The sequence below is a fragment of the Rhipicephalus microplus genome, chromosome 6 (genome assembly GCF_043290135.1).
Source record: "Rhipicephalus microplus isolate Deutch F79 chromosome 6, USDA_Rmic, whole genome shotgun sequence".
NCBI classification, from domain to species: Eukaryota; Metazoa; Arthropoda; class Arachnida; order Ixodida; family Ixodidae; genus Rhipicephalus; species Rhipicephalus microplus.
The window spans coordinates 149,134,748-149,156,171 of NC_134705.1; the positions used below are offsets into that span (position 1 = coordinate 149,134,748).

Consider the following 21,424-nt stretch of genomic DNA (forward strand, 5'->3'; position numbering starts at 1 on the left):
TAAATACATTCGCAACAATATATTCACCAATAGTCATCAATATAACGAATGCATTTCCTTATGTCCTATATCACTAAGTCGATAACAGGGGCCAAATATGTGCATTTGCAACTTCAATACAGTCAGTACACAGCGGGGAAAGAACACCTTTAACTTTCAACAACCTTACATTATCGTGTTCGGTGGTGCTTCTATGCAACGGTGCATAGTCTATACTTCGTTCATTATGCAAGAAGCCAGCAGAAGTTGCGCTGTCAATACACTGTGTCCCACGAAAGTGTTTTGCGAAAGCATGCAACACGTCCTGTATACATGATGACCTCACCTGTTTTTCTGTTGTTGTTGTTGTTCTTCACATCTCTTTCTAGGTACAAATGGTGCTCATCAAAACAAATGAAGAACCATGGTGACTATCTACGGTTAATGAATGCGAAAATGCAACTGTCACCTCTGTTGAGATGAGAGTTGACAGATTGGCGTTATTGTTCATAACGGCTCTGAAAAAATTAACTTAGGTATAAGGTACGGATTCACAAGGAGTAAAGTGTAACGAAAATAAGGTTGACGGCAGTTGTAAGCGCTGTACATAATAACGCCTTCTAAAGGACAATTTCTGTTTGAATAAAACGAACTTAGTACATGGCTGCTAAAGAGCTCAATTGGACTATTTAGGCGTCTACCAGTAATGAAAATTCGAAATAAATCGAAAGTGCTGGAATCTTTCGTTATTATCAGATAAATGTTTCGTCCTTTTTAAAAGTTTCTAAAGGCCAAACAACTAGCGATTTTCTTTTTTTGTGTTTGTGTGCGCGAAAGTCTCTGTGCAAAAATATTTAGCTTCATAGTGTTAACTCCTGGCTGTTCATTATTTTCCAGATGATGATAGCGTATATGGGTTTGTTTGAATTGTGTTGTCTCATTTCAGGCTGACATGCGTTTTTACTGGCACGGTAAGGCTTGAGGGGGGCAATGTACGTGCAATATAGATAAAGCGAAGTCTTCACTTATACAACCCAGCTTTTTTTCTGGCACTCGTTCGATTCTGCTACGAACATACGCAAAAATTGTGAGAGCAATTAACGGAACAATACCAGAGTGGAAACTCACACATTTATTTGTGCAACCGGTAAAGATTGTACTGTTTAACTGCCCAACCTGTACCACGTAAAGTGACACTGACTGTCTGAAAGTTTCACATATAACTTATCTGCAGCTTATACAATGCACGAGTTAAAGAAACACAATGACACTTTGATGCCACGAAAACACAAAGAAAAACATTCATTTGTATAAAATTTTGAGGCCATAAAGCCCGTAGATCTGGGCCCTGTATGTTCATATATCATTGCGTTTAGAACCTGAGTTCAAAAACATTGAGTTCGCACCCAAGAACCTGAGTTTGCGCACAATTAAGGCCAGCGGCTTAGTTTTGCGCGAATACACCCTGTATTAGTTCAATAAAAACAGTAAAACGACGATAAGAGCAGCACGCACAATGGATGTTCTTCTTAAGAGGTCTTTGATCAAGTGCATTTGTCGTCGTAAACACGCCATAGTGATTTGATCCTGGGTGCTTGGCTTTGTTTCTGTAGGCACTGAACGACACTCGTCCTGCAAGCAACCGTAGTAGAACATACGACAGCTTTCTATCACTTCCCCTTTCCTGCACCAAGTAAAAGCGCGAGTAAATGTTTATTTAACAAAACGCAGCTGTCTGAAGATCGAGTCATGCATGTTCTTCATACCACTTCCTACCCTGACTAAAGTACAGGCACCGGAGTGGTCTCGACATTATTTCGCGTAACCATGGAAAGACAGCTTCCACCTGCCAGGCGCTTTCCCAACTCCTCTCCTATTCCAACCCTGCAAGACGGGGAGGCCATGCTTTGAGACTTAAACCCTAGTGGCCAGCGGTCACTTGTGCGGCGGGCACAGTATGTGGCACCGGCTCTTGCTGTTCTCGAACGAGAACCCCACCTGGCATTTCTCAATGATTCAAGTAAAATGTCTTCTCTCTCTACGCACGACGATATTCAGAAAAGCACTGACCATTTGCGTCTAGGCTGTTAAACTAAAAAGACAAACATGAAGTCTATTGCTCGTGACTTTGCGGACCCGCCTACGTGTTGTTTCCTAAGTGTAATTACTACGTGTGGTTACTTGTTTCACAACTTATGTCAAGTCAGCGCTAAAGGAAATAAGACATAAACTCATGAGAAGTAAACACATTTTTATTCTATTTTCACGTCGGTATAGGCCGCCACTTCCGGCCCGCACACAAAAAAAGAACAAACTGGAGTGCAACGATCTGCAGCTTGTGAGCTCTCCTTGCGTTATCGGTTCTCGGAAACAGGTTGTACTAGGCCATTGAAACCCAGACTTATTTCTTCTCTTTTCGCCAATGGCGATTTGCCGGAAGAAGGCTCCTTAGAACTTAACCTAAGCTGTCTGACGAGGGAAGCTTCTATCGGCATGTAAGTGGACGCAAGCAGAGCCCTGTGCTTTTTCCAAATCCTTCGCTTGCATAGCTGTCTGATTTCTGTGGGCGTTCAGTTCTGATCTAAAACAAGGAGTGATAATTAAAGGTACGTTCCGTTGGTTCTATAAATATTTCAAATGCTGTTATGCAACCAACAAAAAATTATTTATTTTGGTGACCCCAGTCATTTTAGTTTAATATAAATATTGACATTCTTAAAGAAGGTTGGGTTCAGCTATCATTTCAGTAATATTGCCGTAAGCAACTTGTCAAAATTTACTTTTGGAGTAGCTGATTTTCAAGATGTTTGCCTTCCAGCCATTCGTATTTTTTTGCGTTATTGTTAAAATACTCAGTGATGAAGCGTACCTGGCAAAATGTCGATGCCATAAAGTGTGTTGACCATTCCGTCAAGGATGGTAAATTTTTTTGGCATTGCTATACAGTTGCTATGCATTTTTGTGGCTTCATGTGTCGGTGCTTCTTTTTTGGTAACCGAAGTAGAGACGCGGAGTTGACAGTGTGTGACATAAAGCACATTCAAATTTTCCCTATTACATGAATGTGTCAATACCTTTTCGCTAATATGTTAACCACAACAGCACACAACGGTAGTCTGCATGATGATAACTGCGATCGCCGAGCTTCTGTAACTGCTTAGGTGTCACGTACTTATTTCAGCTACACATGGATCCCAGATACGCTGCTATTGCATTTCTTGGATTTCTTATTTGCACTATATCAGGTATGTTTTTTTTCCTATTTATTCAACTTTTGCCACTGCTTCTGAAAAAAAAAGCTGTAAAAAATGAATAGCTACCCATATTTCATCTTTACAAGTGCTAAACGATAATATTATTTTACATACACCTTACTGAGTGGCTTAACAAAGTGTTTCTACCTCTATATATTATACATGCAAGCCAAAACAGTAGGAAGGCGTCTATTTTTGCATTTTATTGCAATGAATTATGGATGTTTAGGCTTAGAACACCAACTTACAATTTTAACACTTGCATAATTGTTTTACAGCGGTTGATGCACTTTGTCCTCTTGTGAACTGCGTGGCGGGATCTTAAGTTGGGTGCTTCGTAACGCAGCAGAGGTGTCAATGCTCATGCGGTAAGTACCTACATGTGTTCATTTTTTTGGCCTGCTATATATAGCTAGGCTGCTGATTTAAGAAATCAAAGCCCATTAGGCAAATGCACGTAACAAATGCTTCATATGAAGCTGGAGAACGTTGCTTTTTGTTTCGTTAGCGCTTACGCCATTTTAATTAAAATAGTAAAAGAACTAACAAACTGCCTCTAACTACAATTTATCTAGACAATTTCGAGATTTGTTAGCCGGTTCTATTGTTTTAGGAGCGCGAAATGCCGGGCTGGTTGGTTCATGTTTATATGCAATAACAATATCTGCGGAACTGAAAAAAAAGGGGCAAAAGAAAAATGCACATTCAAGCACTCAGCATCACCGGACCTACAACCAATTCATAAACACATCCACGTTGATGTAAACACCTTATTCCGCGCGCGCACACACGCTACAAACTGAAACATTCCATGCGACCGATAATCAACCACACCCTGAAAGAAACCCTCTTTTTCTGTTATATGCCAACCTTCCTTAATGCAAACATGCTCATTCTTTCTGATGTGGTATGCCTCAATGAGTTCGCGGTCAATCTTCGAATTTGTCCTGCCTAGAGTGCTGGTTAGGTGCAACAATGGCCCGTACCCATTACGATAATTAAAATGCAATGCTTGGTTGTCGGCTGTGCTTGATAGTGCATAGTAGTGCATAGTGCAGATAATACATAGCTCTTTGAGGCATTCATTTAAACACGGTCTCCTCCGGTTCTTTCATTTGCAGTAAAAGGCGTCGACCCGTGTCAGTATGTGATACAGAACTTCTCTCGTAACTGCGCGCCAGACCGCGTCCTCAAGTGCGAAAAAGAATTCGAGACGTGCATGTGCCGTTGCGGCATGTACGAACACCTTTATTGACTGTATCTTTCAATTGGCCCGAATTTTCTCGTGCTAAAACATGATGTTTTGGCAAAGACATCAGCATGGTGACTAACCTAATAATATCACCATTGTGGGAGAATATGAACATTCAAATGTTATTCCTGCCATTGTGTATGGGCATGCATTTTTGGGTGACAGAGTAAAGGCTACACAAAAGTGCTAATAAAGGGCCTGATATTTATAGTAACAGAGGCTTACATTACTTTAACGCTGCTTCATAACAATACAAATGTTCGCTCAATCACGAAGTCACTTTTGTTGGTTTTGATTGAGCATTATTTATATTGATTAAAAAGAGCACCCAATAAAATGTTTAGACGAAAATATTGACAGTGATTATGGAGACGTTTTGTGTGAGGCACCCTGTGTTTTTATGCGGTGACGTAGGTTATCGGAATAGAATCTTTCACATCGCATGGAAGGAGGAAGAACAATGGAGAAACAACCAGAGCACAGAGTTTAGGGCTCTGTGGGCCTTTTCCTTGTTCGACCGCGTTGAAGGTGCTGTGAAAAAATTGATTATGCTGCACGAACTATAGACTACCGCTAATCATTAGTGACCAACATCAAAATATTAGTTATTTTGGATGAGTTAGGTTTGCCGATTCATTTGGTATCACTGCGCAATAACCTTACCAAATCCTGACCAAATGATCCTATTATCTTCGAAAAAGAACCATGAAGCTTGGTATCAAACTTGTTTTAACTACGCGATTATAATCAACTTCACGTTCTCACTCTTAGTAGAATGGCATGTCTGTTCTTGTTAGTTCTCATGTCCAGCACGCCTATTCACACAATCACAATCAACATGTAATAAATAAATATGTATGCATGAAAACAATTGAATTAAGTGCTTGTTGACCACCTTGTGATCGCTATTATCCTATGTCTGCTTGTTTTTGTCTGAAAACATACAGGTCGCAAAGAATTGCCCCCACCTGCAAAATGAATCCATGCAAGCCGCTTAAGGATGGCCCTCCGGTGACTTATAAGGTAAAGAAAGCTCCAGCCAACAGAAAAAGAAACGAATAAAAGTCTCGGATTACCACATCTCACTTGTGTATATTCTGAAGTCATTCATTACTGCTTTCATTCAACTCTCAAGTTCTCGCTCGTCGATGGGAGCTAGTTTTGTTAAGAAATCCTCACTATTCGATTCCACCGGCACAAAATTGAGCAGAGACATGCTGTTTACTGCGTTAAATTTATCTATAGCTCCATAGCACACACGTGTGAATCTTTCTGTGGATGTTCTTGTCGATCATCACCTGAGGGCGTAGTTTTGAACATAAGACATATCTAATTTCAAACACTACCATTTGTTTGAGGGGGCCTGTACACGACACAGTTATATGACGGCCAAGAAACTTAGAAGCACCGAACATGTCACTCACTCACTCACTCACTCACTCAATCAATCAATCAATCAGTCACTCACTCACTCACTCAATCACTCACTCAATCACATGAACATTCTTCCACTCCTAAAGCAGTGAAGGATGATTCAACCAATAATTCTGGGGTTTTGTCTAGGTCATGTGTTTTCAAACTGCGTTCAGTGAAATTCAGGGATTACGTGAAAGACATCTTAGGGTTCCGCGAGTGGGCATTACGATTGCCACCCACTCTAGCTTTACCCCGGTCAGCATCAAGTTCGTTTATTTAAGCAGCCAAACGTTATTTGCATTTAGCCTTTAACAAAGCCATCACACGCCGCATCCGCACGTCGGGTCTCTGCCGGTACCGAGAAACCCACATGGTAGCAGCACTAAAGCGTGGTCGTCTAGGCGCGTTATAAAACTTTCCTAATCGTGGAACCATGATGACAGAACGTGTGGAGAGCTGGCAAACAATGCTTGTGAAAGTTTCGACCAGTTCAAACAACATTAGTAGACACCTCGGCGCTTTATTCATCGCTTGAGGCACGTCGGCGATCACGCGGTCACTTGGTACTTTCTATACACGTTGAAATGCCACTCGTCTATAAGAAGGTCTTTTAATTGAAATGAGCAACGATGGCTTTGATACGTGTCAGATATGTCGCTTAGTCGTGGCAGTGGGCCACGAGAGCATTTAGGCTTACGTTTCCTCTTTTGTTTCCTTTGTTTGGTCAAAGATAAAAAAAAGACCTCCTTATGTCCGGCACTTCGTGTTCGTGAACACATTGTGTATTTACCCTAGCATATCCTTGAAGCATGCTGTGTACGGTGGGCGGGCGCTTCAGGCGACTCGCCGGTCCATGGGGGGATATGGCGGAATTGCAAGTTTGTATGTCCGGGAGTACCACAGAAATGGTGCTGGCCTTCCATAATCAACAAAATAAAGCGTGCCAACGCAGACATTTTTAAGAGGCACTATCACCTCAGCCCCCCCCCCCCCCCCCCACACCTCTCTTCCCACCACAATCTCCCTGCTTCTGACTGTCTTCAACCTCCTCGCGAAAAGTTACGGTTTCTACCGCACTAAGGAAGAAAAAAAAAACAGTAGGTGTTCTACAAGCCTTAGAGTTGTAGAAACCTTGCTCTAGGTTTTAGTCACAAAACTAAAACAAAACGTTTTATTTAGGAGCAGAGAAAAGTTAAAGAGCGGAAAAATTGACAACAAGAAAAATGAGGATTCGCTGACGATGTAGTCATCCAGGTACCATGCAGTGAGAAATACGTATTGAAGGTAAGATATGCATTGAAGTTCAGTCACCGAACTCCAACATTATTAGCTGCAACAGAACGCCCCATACTTGAACGTGTCAATGCCAATGAAAAACATGGTTGAATGTAGTAAAACAAAAAAAACAACCATCAATGAAAAAAGAGCAGTTTTACTAATGTATTCGTAGTTGTCAAATGCTTTTCCGTTCACTTGACCACAAATACAATGAGAAGATATAGTCGTTTAACCAACAATGACATCGCTCAGTTTGTAGTAATTGCAGTCATAAAAAGGCAGGTAGGGCGTATTTACCAAGGTGAAGTGACTCAGCCTGCCTTGTTATTTGCGTTGGTATATCAGTATCTGTGGCGTATGCTACAAATACAGAAATGCACACTTCTTCTCCGAATAGTAACAATTGCATGGGGTAGGCGAGCCCAAAAGTACAACATAATCATGTACGTCCTAGTGGGGCGCTCTTGATATTTGAGACCACAAGCTGTTTTTTAAGGTGCACTGGCATCAGGCCTCTATCATGTCGTCCACATCGAAATGTTACTGCTGCATTTTAATGAAGGCGAATTGAACTCGCTTCGGGTCTGCAGCTGAGAACCGTCCCACCTCGCTTGCTAGCAAGGTATTCGTGCAGACTGAATGTTATCGTATTCTCCAGGACTCTATCTTTATCATTAAAATAAGGATCAAATAAGGATCAATATGTTCATGATCGCATGTACCAGTTGCGAAAGAGTAACTGTTATGCGTATGGCGGAGTGTATACTGTAGATATATAACCACTGCAATAACACTGAAAAAAAAAAACCTATGTCAATAGATCACATTGATTGCTTTAATGTGACTTATTGCGAGATATTCCAGGAGGAAAATCCAGTTCATTACTCAATATTGTTTTGTTCAATAATACTTTATTTAAAGAAATCTGTTCTCTGTTGGAAATAATATCGTGGCGTTAGAAATCGGTAACTGAAGATTACTTATGAAAAGTGATTACTAGCCTACAGAACGAAATGTCTCGCTTTACACGGACATTGATAAACAAAGTTTGTGGTTTCAGGCTCATTTCGCGCCTATTATTTCAGCCAGGCACTTGCCAAAAATCAAGTTCCCAAAATAGGTTTCAGAAAACTCTACACATATGTACTTGATGTGCGGTATTTTCTCGAAATATTTTGAGCAGTGAAAAATATTTTGCGCACGTGATCACCGTTTGAAATTCACAAAATGGGAAAAAACCAGGTACGGAAAAAAATATTTTCTATCGATTGGCCAGTACGCGCATCCTCTCAATAGCTGCTTTATTGAGTTTCTGTGAATCTTGTTTTTATTAGAGCACAGTTTCTCATGGTAGCCTTAATTTTTCATTCCTTGGCGCGTAGACAAACTTTAACAAATTGTAGCTTTCTGTAAGTTTCCTCCATAGTTGATTATTGACAAAATTTATGAATTTCTTCTGTCAAAGTGCCCATAAAAGGTAATATTTGGTGATATTTTTACTTTGCTTGCGTGTGACGCACAGACTTTAAAATTAAGGCCCGAATGTGCCAAAAACACCATCTTGGCCTATGTTGAGGCAACTGTAGCACCCTTAGCTGCTCTAAGGATTGTGTAATTTTATCAATTTTTATAGAAATCAATTTTTGAATACCGCTATTGCTGAGCTACTAGACTTCAAAAGATCTTGCTAATGCCGCTTGTGCAATGCGAAAAAAAAGTAAAATGTTCCTATTCTGGCTATAAATTACAATGAACGTTATAAAGTAATGTTAGAGAAATTACACCAGCTCCTGCCACTTACGGATGTTGTTTCCCTGGTGCACATTAAATGGCAATAAAGGCAAAAGAACAAGTTACGCAGATTGAAATGAGTAAATAAATGGTGAAATATACCTTACCCTCATGTATACGTGCTTGCACATTATATTGGTGTAATCGATTGCTGAAAATAACTAACAGTAACACGCTAGTTAGCCTTACTCAACCTTGAAATCAGCTGGAGAAGTCAACCCTTTATGTGTACATATGAAGTCGCGCAGGCGTACTTTCTACAAAGAATCGCTGTCGCTATCTCTATTCGGAAGTTACGCGAGACGCGGCACACGTGACAGCAAACGCGTGCCAACGGCCGGTTCACAGCAACTCACCGGTTGCCAAGATCGATCGGGAAAAGACTGGGTTTCAGTTTACCGTTTTTGTTTCATTTTTGGTTACTTGACACAGCCCAGACATTATGTAAAAAACCACTCAATGCAAGGCTGATAAACACTAAATTGCATCATATCAGGTGTTTTTCGCATTTATATTTTCGTTTCATTGCTTTTTGCATGCAGTAATATGAATAATAGTCGTGGTCACGCATATGATCGAAATAATAACGCGAGTGCCTCGCAAACATCCGCATGGTTTTGCAGGTAGAGAAGGCGTGCATGTTTTTAGAGTTGCTTGGCATAGCGACTCGCACGTTTTTTTCTCTGCCAAACACAAAGAGGTGAAGCGAAATATACTAAAAAATATCAAAAAGTAAGAATATACACATTTCTGGTTAACATGAAAGAAATAATATAGTTGTCGCAAGTGAAATCCCACCTTTCTGACGAGATTGTCTTGCGCTATGCGCGCCGCGTGTCAGAGCATCCGTGGTGACGCGATTGAGATATCCTATTTCAGATATGGTATGCAACATCATTTGTTTCTGCCTTGTTTTTTTTTTGTGGCCCCGCATACTTAACCTACTACGCACGAGTGGAAGATGAGACATGCTCGAATTTCGGAGAAGTCTGCGCATAGTAATATACAGCGGAAGCGGACATAAGGCCTCTATATAAGCTAAACCACACATCCTTTAATGGTCTATAAACACTTTCAGTACGTCGACTTCAATTGGGAGTTAACAGGTATGGCTATTTTTCATAATGAAGTCTTCATATTTATTGTAGGTCTTGACACTGTAATACACTAATAAGTTAAGCACTGTCATGTCTGTTTATTCATTTTTTAAAATATTTAGCTCCTGTGAACAGTTTCAAATTGTTGTGAAACTACTAAGCTGACTAAGCTCAGTAAAAAGCTGCTAAGATTCACATCGGCTAATTTTCTTTGCGTGACAACAACGAAAATGTAGCGCAGACACAATGAAGAAACAAGGGAGACAATATAAAAAGCAATATCCTGCCTCACTTCTTTTTCGGTTTTCTGCTTGCGCGTTTTACAAAGAAATACTGCCGTCCGCAAAAAAATACTGCCATAACTTGGACACGTTTTACGCGCACTATGTATAGGTAACTCATTTTATGTCACTGGAAATCACCTTCACTGAATCTGCTTTACAGAAGATATGAAGCTGAGAATTTTTCACTGCTTTCTTGTATACGGTTTTTGGCCAATGCTCCGAAAGAGTTCGTTGGTTACTCTCACGTCTGTTCCCCTGATTTGACGCATTGAATTTTCAGTTGGGTACGAAACTGTTTCCACGTTTTGGCATTCTTGACTGTTTTTTCATGGATCATAATTTTAGGCGGTTTGATTCATAACGGTAATCTTTCTATTGAGGAATGAAAACTTCGTGAATAATTGTTCATTAAAAAGGAGTCCTGATATTATCAGATACACTTCAAGTCATAGGTTCCTAGCATTCATGTTCAACTTTCTCAAGTACATTCCTCTTAGATTACGCTTCTCTGAGCCAAGCTTTTTAAGGTATTCATTTCAAGTGCTGCCCATACCTAGACAGGCGCTTCACATAGGTGTACATAAAGAGTTCTTCTGCAAGGGGATTGTTGTAGAAGTTGTAAGAAGTGCTCTAGCAGGACGTTTTTTTTTCAATAGTTTCAATATACATTCAATAATTTGTTATCGGAATCGTACGTTCAATATCATATAAAATTGAACAGGAGCAAAGATACTTGCAGAGTGTGCTGCTGAGCAAGCAGCAGTCGGAAGAAGATTACTAAGCCTTCAACTTTTCTTATGAAAGATTAGGGTGATGGGCGCTGCAGCCGATGTACTGTGCGGAAGTTATAAAAGGCGAAAGAATGGAGTGCATTTTACCTATGAAAGCATTACCTTTGTGCAAAAAATGATGCGTATATATTCCCAATCACTTTTCTTAAGCCCGTGAGATTCAATGCATCTATTATTTCGAAAACACCAAAACGTTGTGAATTGATCGTTCAAATTTCAATCTACTAATGCTATTTCCTTTCAAGACAAGTCAAATACCAATCAAATTATATCTGCGATGTCTAAAACAGCTTTTTTCTTCAGATCCCAATATCCGAGGAACAGCATAAGCTAATGATATTCACAAATTGTTTTTCTGAGCTGCACTGAGAACTACACAAGTGGCCGGCCACGAGCAATTTCGTTCTGCGCTGTTTCATCACTGGCCAGTTTAGAAAAAAACACGGGTACATCATTTCTAGTTAGCACTGTTCATGAAAGTTTCGTAACCTATTTACGTCTTACAGTGCAATAGTTTTTGAGCCAAGTATGCACAATGCCCATGAATATGGAGATATATGACGGATGGAAAGGCGTATCTGCTTCCAAGTAATGTGTGTCTTCCCATATATGCATAAAAGAGACAGAGGGCAGCACACGGATAGCATTGATTAACCTTATAATCACTAAAATAACCCTAAAGTACTGTAGTCGGGCACACAATGAGCGAAAAATCTCTACGCGTCCTTTTATATTGCTGATGAGGTGATAATATGATCCAGTGTCTGACGATGCATATCGTATTCTGGTAACATAATTTTGCAACGTTGCCACTGTGCAGCGCCAGGAAACCCTTACGCCCATAAAAGAGGGCTTGGGGGGAATCCTATAGCATTGCAGAGATGGTCCTGTATACGCTAGGGTCCTCGTCCATCAAGTATATTTAAAGACACGTCTGTGATGTAGCCCTTACCTATAGCTCAGGGTAAGTACCCGTCACACGAATAAACTAACGCAGCTTCACCCTAGTGCTGCGAAGATCGAACGAACTGCTAAGCCCGGCAGCCTTCTTTGCACCTCTTCGGGCTTCTCTTCCTTTCCTCCTCTCTTCATTTGCTTTTCTCACGCCTTTGCTGTGTCCTTTCTATATTTTTGCTATTTTACTTCCTACTGTCTTTCTTTATTTGTCTCTCTTAGTATTTCATGCTGGCTTCCTGTTTTTTTTTTTACCTTTTATAGCTAATCTGTGTTGTCATATTCCTCTTACCACAGCAGGAATTAAATATAAGTTTAATGACTGGTTTTCTTTCTTAGACACAGCATACTTAGAAGTAACAGATAATTATACCAAAAAAGCATAGGATATGTTATCAGACGCAGTCCTAATGTAGTTGTGACGAAAAGCGGGTGAAAAGATAACTTTCCAGCAGCAGGGACCAAAATTGTGAGCTTAGAATAACGCATGCAATGTCATTGAGCTACAGTGACGGTTATCACTACATTCACTTTATAGGGTATGTCTGTTTAAACGGTGGAACCACAGTCACTGCTGTCATTACGGCAAGTTTAAAACACTCTTTTTTGTCTGCTGGTGTCACGTAACTCATTACAACAATTGGCAAACAATTATGAACATAAGAAAAATACATGCTCATATTGGCAACACACCTATGTATTTCTTTGCCCATGTTTGCAGAAACAGGATGAAGTACGCAACCTTCGCCGTCATATTCTTCGTCATTTTTGGGTTGGTGAAATCAGGTATGACTCCCATAAAATTTATTCAACAATGACATAAGCTGTTTTTGTTTCACTCTCACCAAAAATTTTTCAGCGAGCGTGGCGAAGTATAGTTAGAATGATCAATGATGCTTGAGCATGCCTCAGTTTTATTCAGTATGTCACGAATTAAGAAATATAAATAATTCTTAAAGCATAATATATACGCACACCGCTTCTCTGGCGAACACAAACACATTATGCCTTTTGTATATACATATATTAGGCAACTTCTACGTTCGGATCACTCTACGAGCTAGTTTTGTGCCCGACCGACAAGATCAGTTTTTATATTCAGTGCAGCAAAACAAAAGAGTTCAATCGTCATAACAATGCTGGCAGGATTTACTAGCAATATACATGCAGCATATTATAAATTGATAAGTATTCAATAATATTATCGCCATTAGCACTCAGCAAGAATAATAATAAGTCACACTATAACAGAGCTCTTTAAAATAATTGTGAACGAGCATATTCATGACTGTACTGCAGGGAATGCAAACTTGGAAAAACATGATTTCTTCAATACAAAAAGGGGTAGCACAAAGGTACCCTATGCATAAAAGGAGGTTAGTGTTTTTTAACATATACTATCTGCAGGAGTTAGAGAGAAAACAGTTGTTCAGTTAATTTTCATTTCACGTATGAACAAATTTAACGCTGTTGGTTTGGGCACTGTCAGTGCATCACATATATGTTTACTTTTTTCGTGTGTACGAAAATTTTGTAGAAACGTATATCCCATGATTTCTATTTACTTCCTTTTTTTTTTGCCTAGATGATCCTCCATGCCCCCAACTTGATTGTCCGAGGGTATCAACGGTCGGTTGCTTCATAAATGACCAGAGATGCCAGTGTTTCTGCGGTAAGTCAGCACCACCTAATGATGTAGCCATGGTAGTATAGCGTCAACCGTCTTTGTCTGCTAGTTGAAAATTCGTGTGTTTGGTCTAGGGTGCCGTTATTGCCTTTTGAAGGGGCTGAGATGGCAAATACTAGTGGTGAACATTAGAGAATTCAAGGTAGTTGAAATTTCCGGAGCGCTCTGACGTGTGGTGGCCCTCATAATCACGTCGTAATTTTGAAGCATGAGATTTTTACTATTAATATAATTACTGAATTTGGTACTATGCTGGCGTACAGAATGTGTCATTTACTAGAATAAATCAGTGGTGCAGCCCATGAGTGCCACATGTTTGGCTGTAGCTCGTGAGTGCCAACTTTCCGCCACTTTGCACTGAAAAGGAACAGCACTTCACCAGATAAGCCTGCCGGCCCCCACTTAATATCATGAAGATAACCCCACCCCCTCTATGCCCTCAAAAGACAAAATATTCTGCCTACATCCGCGAAAAGAATAGGCAAAGAAACAAAAGTGCTGTTAGAAAGTGTCCAAACGAGTGTTGCATTATATAGTTAAGAACCACATTGTGTCGATTTACCGTCGCTATGCACACTGAAGTGTGGCAAAAATATGCTGCCGTCAAGTAGCATGCTTGTTGTAGTCTAGTTCCTGCTCATGGCATAGGAATCGCGCTTGTGTTATTAAAAAATATTTCTTAATTTTATACTTCGCGTGTTTATGTCTAGGATATTATAAAGCAATTCGGCGTACCTTGGCAATGTGTTCTTGTTTACGTCCTTCATTAGCCTCTCTAATTTTCTGCAGTCGAGGAGGAAGACGCATGTGAATATATTGTTCGCAAAAACGTGACGGCATGTCGTCCTGAGCAGATTTTGCATTGCATATCTGATACTAATGCGTGCAAATGTCGCTGCGGTAAGTTTACGTTTTGTTATTGTAAGTATATTCAAGCTTTTTTAATAAATTGTGTGGTGTAGGCGTGAGCAGTACATTCTAGTTGTGCACAGATTTGCGATATACATAAGTGCATTTGCCAGTGCACGTGTCGTTGACCTTGAATTTCCATCTCTTAAACTTCTTTGAATGCATGGATGGCACACCGTGATGAATGCTGACGTAGTGTAACTGAGTGCACCTATGCTATAAGCATGAAAGCTCATATTGACATTCTCCCGAATACGTGGATGTTAGTTGTGTCAGTTATCTGCCATTCCCTTTCGCCATTCGCTTACAAAAATTGTGTTTCCAGATCCTAGCAATACGAGACTTTCTCAGCGGGATAATGCAATCACAAGCCATGTTGATTAAAGTCGAGTTTGCGTTGCTGCTCTCGTTTTCACATGGTGGTTTCTAGGACACAAATACGCAACTTATTCGACTGTGCATGCCCCGAACTATATTCAGGACAGACAAAAACCAGAACTGCTTATACTGTAAAGCGTGGTTTCTCAGTGTATTTTACGTCACAGGGATTCATACGATGCATTACACGTTCCTGTTAACCAATTCTCGACAAAACTTTTATAGGTAGATGATGTCGACTTCGAGCTTTGTTACGTTTGTAAGGCAACTGAGGTCGCTCAAAATGACATACCATATGCATATACTAGATTCAAGGATTTTCGCGCTCGCTCCCATAGACGAGTGATATTGTTGCTAGTAAAAGCAGGCCTGTCGCACAAATATTTAGTTGCCAGTACTTGCTCGGTCTCTAGTGCTTCATATCATATTCACAATGAGATCATTAAAACATGAAATGATATTTCAGCTATATCCATTTGCTTTTACCTTGCATGCGTGACACACTGTGGGGATTAAGCAGAAACTGAGTGGGGATGCAAATCAAGTTGGTGCTCATTAAACTTTGAATCGGAGTGTGACATTTGCTTACATTCAAAATGCAAAAGAGTCATTCTACTTTTCTTTACTGGCAGGTTACAACCGCCAAGTCGCTAGAAATATTTCGTTGACTCCCAAGACACAAACCTTCATTTCCCACATGGGCTGGAAGTGCATTATTATGCGTCGACTGACAGTTTTCCTGCTTCTATTTTTCTAAATTTTACCGTGTGTTCCCTTAAGAGGTGGAGTGGGCCTTTCAGAAGAGCTATTAATTTTTGTTGGAGCTACCAAGGTTTAGTCTAGATGCCCGAGCGCTTCACTCGAAAGAGCTGCTTGAAAAAACTTCATGCAATATATGGTATAATGTTCTCAGAGTGACGTTGTTCTCTTTTGTGTGTCAGCATTCAAACCTTTGTCCCTATTTCTTCTTCCGCAGTTCAAAAGTCATGAGGAGAAAGCAATCGAGAGATACATCAAATCTATTGATCGATGAAGGCCCACATTTTTTATGTAATACTGAATAAAACATTGAATATTGTCCGAAATGAAAAAAAAACGCCTCCACATTTTTGTCAATATCTCGCTAATAAGCGGTAATAAGGCCACGCACTGCTGTATCTGTTGCTTTTTTGACGAATGAAATGTTGGTATATTTTTTTATAAAGAAAATCATTAGCCCGTGGCTATATTTGATTATTTTTGTGGGCTATCTTCCCCCACAAAAATTGATACACGTGTCAACACTGCTCGGCACTGGCTGCGCAAAAACTTTGAAACATTTCGTCATCAATTAAAAGAGTACTGATATGATTTTGATGCACCCCGAAAGGGACATCCTTGATTTCCTTGGTATGCACGATCAACGCTCTCCAAACATTAGAGGTAGAAAGCACATGAAAAATATTTACCTATTTTTTTCACAATTGTGATAATTGAAAATCAAATTTTATGAACTGCTCAATAGCTGTAGTGTGAATCAGTTTCTTTGTTACATGCCCAACATAATGTCGAGCTAAAATTAACGGTGGATCTGTTTTTGCCAACCGTCGTTTGTGACCTTTCAACCGAAAATTACTATGAGGAAGTTGCACACGAATCGGTCCTAGAACATGTTCGTAGAATTGCGCGGCGTGCGAGTACAAGGAATGAGGAAGGGAGGAAGGAAAAAGGAAATACAGAAATGAAAACAAAGAAAAAGCGGCCCCGTATTCGCGTGCTTCCCTTCAAAGGACGTCGAAAGATGATAGTCTTCTGCCTGGAAGCACTGCGGTAGCATATACAGTCAACCTACGCTGCGTGAAATATGGCCGCCGTCTAGCAGTAATGTAGAAGAAGAAAAGAGACCATTTTAAAACGAAGAACAACTGTTAAGTGGCAGCACCGTGTCATTTTAGTGATGCTAAAGAAACGCCCGCCTTTTCGTTTATAGTATCGCTTGTAAGTGCAGCGCAATAAACAATCCGATGTTTAGAATGACGTATCTAGAATTTCTCTAAACAAGGATACACACTGCCTAACACTTGCGTGTTGATGATGTGCCCAAACATGCGCAATATTTGATTTTTTATTTATAACATTCACTATCATGAACGCAGCCAGGCGATTAATATTAGTGGGCGTTCAGCAAGGGGTAGAAGTTTTGCTTGGGTGGGTGAATCAATTGACAGACATACAAGCACGCCAACTTTTTTGTGTTAAAGTGTACCAAAAAAGACTGTCGTCTTGAAAAGAGAGCAAGAAAGAAATGAAAAACTTGCTGGTGGAAACATTTCTTGGTGGCGTGGATCTCGTAGCCGCGTATCAAGCATGCGATAACTAGCGTTGGTACCAATCCGATATTCAGGCACACTAGTAAACAATAGCATAGGCTTTTCTAGAAAGCGTACAAAGTTGGTGAGAAGTAATAGAAAGGGTAAGCACGGGACATGTAAGAGTGAGGAATGGGGAAAAAAAGGATGGAGAAGAAACAGCGTAGCATAGAAAGAAGGAACAAGATAGAAAGGGATGAAAAACAGACAGAGTCCAGAAGAGCGACAGTGAAATTACCAAATATAAAGAAATAAAGAGGAGCACATACAGTAAAAAATACCTTACTTCGCTTCTTACCTTCTGATTTGCTCAAAAGGCTTGTGGGGGTAATGCATTGGGAGCAAGCTTTCCTCGAAAGCATACGTAACGTTGTTCACGTATGCAGAGAGGTTTAATATTATCTGTGAATTAGAATACCTATTGCATGGCTTCACCAAAGCCTTATTGACAGTACAATGTGAATGCAATTGATAAAGCCCGCACGTGTCATCGTTAGTTTGCCACTTCTCTTGTGGGGAGAAGGTGCTACCAAAAACAAATAAATATTTCGGCAGTGGTTCCATTATTGAACCTATTCTTTTTATAAACTATGTCGGTCGATTCCAGCAAAAGTTTTAAGGCAAACTATACATTTACAATCTACTTGCATACATGAAAGTGGAGAAGCTTTTTTTTCTACATCTCTATACAGCCTGCCGACCAGACCCTTTCATCAGAACGTAAATGGTTCCATGCGATATGAAATGAGGAAGGGCAAATGGTTTTGCCGGTGCTACTAATGGTACTCTATGCGGTATAAACTTTCGAACTATATAATTGTTCACTAAAAATAATCGAAACGTCGCCAGTCGCACCTCATTTTATTCTTTTGACAGGTTTCTTGTTTAAAACTTATGAGAACATGCACTACAAACGCCCATAAGTTTAGCAGTACATGAGAGTGCCTTAACACTTAAAGCTACCTGCTAAAATATTTAATGTGAATTATGAAACAAGCTTCCCGTGGGTTTATACATTTGATGACCAGAGGCAACTCATAGCAAAGTGATAAAGATGGCTTCCACAACAGTGACTGACATACGTGAAGGTTGATCTATTTTAAGTAAACCGGTGCTATACACGGGCCGTCACACTCCATATGTTGCGCTATACAACCACTACGTGGGCGTCCGATTCCGCTGCTTGGAAGAACGCAGTGAAATAACGCCTGTTGATACGTGTTCAGTGGACATTTTTAGTTGCGGCTCAAACGACAGGCAAATGCCAGATTAAACCGAGCAAGGTTGAAGAAACGTACGCTATATTATTAGATATAATAAAAGGTCCACACCGGGTGTAACAAAAGACAACAATATGACTAGCGGATCTGGTTTCCGTAAGGCCGCTTGTCGAAACGTCAGCTCAAGCGACGCCCCACGGTCGCCAATTTCGCGTATTTTCTTCCACCCAACGTGTGCTTTCCTTTGAACTAAATTTTAGGTAATGCAAAGCATGCATGCAAGTTACAGCCAACAGCACTATTGTTAACATTTTATAACAATATTTTGTCAGACTTTAAACATTGAGTATTACACATTTTACTTCTCCCATGGTACTCAGTTTGCTGAAACCAACATAACATTTTATGGTATGAAACGTCTAGTGCTCGTGTGAAGCGCCAGAATATGTTACGTATGAAACTATTCTGCTCCCTGAGCTCTACTTCTTAGAATAATAATTGAGTGAATGAGCGATGTCGTTTAGGAGCCGACCAGTCAACTCTAGCTGTTCAATCATCGTAACCACTTCTGTAACATAGCTGACAGGAAGTAGCACTTTTCACCCAATAAAGAACGGTTTGACATCGCCGGCTGACGCCATCTATTCTACATGACAGCCATAGACAGCTTGACTGGTCATGCAGCCACGTTTCCCGTAGCGAATCACCTAAGTAGCTCAAGGACAGGTCGCCGTGCTTTGTGTAGACAAAAGAAGACAAATAAAAAGCCACAAAAAATCTAGAACAACAATAACGCTAACACACAGTAACACATTCATTAATTATGAATTAATTAAATAATTAATAATTGATTGATTGATATGTGGTTTTAACGTCCCAAAACCGCCGTATGGTTGTTAGAGACGTCGTGGTAGGGGGCTCCGAAATTTTCGACCACTTGAGGTTCTTTAATGTGCACCCAAATCTGAGCACACGGGCGTACAGCATTTTCGCCTCCCTTGAAAATGCAGCCGCCGCGGCCAGGACTTGATCCCGCGACCTGCGGGTCAGCAGCCGAGTACCTTAGCCAGTAGGCCACCGCGGCGGGGCAAACAAACAAAAAACCAGAAACACGAGAAACCCCGGTTGCTTTGATGCTCGTCACAGTATACAGTCTACTCTAATATCAGTCGATGATATGCATAAGTGGAACAAGTGCTGGCTAGATCTTTCTTTGCATCATTGTACTTGTTATTATCGAACCAGTCTGCTTCAACTCTACGAAAGGAGGAAATACTCTCCCAATAATCTCCATATCTCTGTATTTGCATGAGCCGATTCCTTTTTTGCACCTCTGGAGTACTACATTTCCTTTGCGGTAGATGTCCAAAGGAACTGACTTTTGCTCTTATACGGACACTGTTTTTTCTTGCTCCAAAAAGCGTCATCCAAACAAAACAAAATAATGGTTAGAACAAAAGAATGTATGGCGTGTAGACCTATTCTGGAAACGAACACGGGATGGTCTGGCAGATCATGATGTTTGATTGAGGCACTGGCATTGACCAACGTTTATGTCTCCTAACTCGTGCCTGTGCCGATGGCACTACTGTCTACAAAAAATTCATGCGAAATAAACACTGATGTATTAACCTTAAGTCGATAAATTAGGGTCGCATCACCACAGAGTTAGAGTTGCGCAAAAAAAAAGCTTTCCCAGCCACACAAATAACCTAAAGCGGCTTGCGAAAATACAGAGAGCAGACCGTGATTAAGGCATCGTCGACTAACAGCACTTTTTTCAGCCGTCTTCCAATATAAAGTGTTAGTGCTATATTTGTTTTATTGTATTGATGACAACTTAAGAACATATCGCTCCACACGTATGTTTAAATTTTATCAGGCCTCAAGCTTCAACGTGGTCAAAGGAGATTTGCCGTCAAATACAACAGGGTAAGTCACAGTGTTTTTCTTTCTTACCTGTAACCACATGACTTCCGATTAAAAAAACGGTCGAAAAGTGAACTTATAGAACTATGTCTTGTATCTTTTTGCGGCGAATAACAATCTGTCAACCTATCATAACTATGAATTATAAAAAAAAACTGCAAGAGTGAAGCATTTTTGTGCGATAAGATACTCCATGCAGATATCGGCCTACCTTTTCTCTGCACGCATATACATGATCAATATGTTTATAGAAAAGTAAGAATGTAGTTCGCAATACGAAGCCGTCTGGCACAAGGCCTAAACAGGGCATAGGCACGAACAGTTCAACAATTCAGTAAAATGATCCCGATCCTCTATGGAAACTGAAAGCAGGCAGTGCGAAAATTGAAATATTTACATTAACCGTCTGCGTCAGTAACAAGATCTTCCGATGAAACTCAAGCTGCACCCTGCCCATGTGAAAGGTGTTTGTTTTGTAACGTTTCACGAGTCAAGCCTCTCGTATATATCTTGCACGTCAAACCAGTTATGAAACTATCTTCTTTGAGATAAACCCTGATCGCAGGTCTACATCGCAAAGCCAACTTTTTTCTAGTATATGTAAGTTCTTCTTACTTTGGGCTCATGAAATTATTTTGTCGCACCAACTGGAGGCATATTCTTTGCACTGACATTACTAGTACGTGATCTGCATTGAAAATGTGTTTTGTATTTGAACTCAGCAGTTGTTTTTAGTCTGCCTTATTAGTGTTTTGTCGTGAATTCCGCCATAAACAAAGTTATACCGCAAAACACAGTTGCAAATATTTTAGCACACATTGATGGGCTCCATTTATATGTGGTGCATCTTACAAAAC

At 40.3% G+C, this 21,424-nt stretch overlaps 1 long non-coding RNA gene across 1 annotated transcript; it reads left to right on the forward strand.

Annotated features, from left to right (window-relative positions):
* The first annotated feature begins 3,153 nt into the window (after positions 1–3,153).
* Positions 3,154–5,570, forward strand: LOC142764996 (uncharacterized). The gene is made up of 3 exons (XR_012884001.1): positions 3,154–3,224; positions 3,512–3,601; positions 5,433–5,570. It is a non-coding gene; the product is annotated as an uncharacterized LOC142764996 (long non-coding RNA).
* Positions 5,571–21,424: the final 15,854 nt, after the last annotated feature.